Genomic DNA, 1774 nt, shown 5'->3' on the forward strand with positions numbered 1-1774 from the left:
GTGTGTGTGTGTGTGTGTGTGTGTGTTGTGTATCAGGGCTGTAGTCAAGACCACCTTAGTCGAGCCCAAGACCAGGACTAGTAGAGTCCAAAGAGGTTTGAGTCCAAGATAAGACAGAGTCCAAAGAGGTTCAAGACAGAGTCCAAAGAGGTTCGAGTCTAAGTCAAGGCAGAGTCCAGAACAGGAAAAAAGGTCTTATGTATGACAGTATCAAGACAATCATTTGGGTTTCACTTTCCCTCCAATATTAATATCAACATAATAAAGACACCTGGACTCAGTCGAGACCAAAAGCCATATCTGGCAAGACCAGTGGTCGGGACCGAGTCCAGCTACTAGCGAGTCCGAGACCATAGAAAAACGGTCTCAAGTCCGGACTCGAGTCCAAGACCGGACTTGAGTACTACAGCCCTGGTATATAGATATATATATATATAGTAACTTTCAATTTCGAATCTAAATTTGTGACCATTGAAGAAAAAATAAAACTCAAACTTTTGAAATTGCTAATCAAGATAATTCACATCTTCATTTCAAAAAGGTGAATTCTGAAAAACCATTAATGTCTGTTAAAATAAAAATACTTATGTCTCTTATTTGCTTCCATATTAAATTACCTTTTACATTTGACATGGTGAGGTAACAGTCAATTTGCCCTTCGCCACATATGTTCGACACAAGAGATGTTAATAGAAAATAAATATGAAGACAATCAAATGTTTTAAAATGTAAATGAGCTCACTGTGTTGACAGATCTGGACGGCATCATACAGGGAAGTCACGGTTTAGCAGCAGCTGTTGGGTTTTGGATTTACCCATGGACAACAGAGACACAGGCAGGTGTATCAATAGTACATGAAGAAGCCCTGACCCTTCAGGATGCAAAATATTCAAACTGATTTCCATAAAACATGTCTCAATTGCACATGTGCTGAATGTTTCAATGCCCTTTATAGTGGTTAAGATGCAAAGTGCATATTTAACATACAATAATAAGCTAGGATGTACTACAGTGTGAGTATAGCTTTTTTTTTGGACCCCATTTTTATGTCTTTTGTAACTAAGTGATGGACGGGAACAACGATCTTTAAAATTGGTCCAGTAATAAGCAAGACAACAAGCTGCAATGTAAGGTTAGTGGGCAATTGCGCAACTTCAATTTCCGTCCACTAAAAGTGATGTTTTTGCCGTAGCCAGGTTCAGGTTATTATTGTGTCAGACATTATGGAAAGTAGTAGCATCATATCTCCACCAGACTCCATGTAAATAATCAGTTTATCATCGTGACACACTTTATTCAAAGTTGACAGAAACAAAATCAAACTGTCAAAAGTTGTCTTGCTTCAGTTTTCTAACAATCACAAACAATAAACCCTTAATTCACCCATTTATATGTGAAAGTATGCTGGCGCTATACACGCTAGAAGTACTGATTATTTACATGGAGTCTGGTGGAGATATGCTGCTCTATACACGCTAAAAGAAGTCATTATTTACATGGAATCTGGTGGAGATATGCTGCGCTATACATGCTAAAAGTAGTGATTATTTACATGGAGTTTGGTAGAGATATGCTGCTCTACACACGCTAAAAGAAGTGATTATTTACATGGAGTCTGGTGGAGATATGCTGCTCTATACACGCTAAAAGAAGTGATTATTTACATGGAATCTGGTGGAGATATGCTGGTCTATACACGCTAAAAGTAGTGGTTATTTACATGGAGTCTGGTGGAGATTAATGCGCTATACACGCTAAAAGTAGTGATTATTT

General features: G+C 38.0%; 1 long non-coding RNA gene across 1 annotated transcript in view; it reads left to right on the top strand.

Annotated features, from left to right (window-relative positions):
- LOC116690230 (uncharacterized) overlaps positions 1-1664 on the top strand; it is a 23771-nt gene extending 22107 nt beyond the window's left edge. Inside the window, exon 3 of the long non-coding RNA XR_004332193.1 lies at positions 1402-1664. This is a non-coding gene — a long non-coding RNA (uncharacterized LOC116690230). The remainder of the gene's footprint in view (positions 1-1401) is intronic.
- The last annotated feature ends 110 nt before the right edge of the window (positions 1665-1774 follow it).

Source organism: Etheostoma spectabile, chromosome 5 (genome assembly GCF_008692095.1).
Source record: "Etheostoma spectabile isolate EspeVRDwgs_2016 chromosome 5, UIUC_Espe_1.0, whole genome shotgun sequence".
Classification (NCBI taxonomy): Eukaryota; Metazoa; Chordata; class Actinopteri; order Perciformes; family Percidae; genus Etheostoma; species Etheostoma spectabile.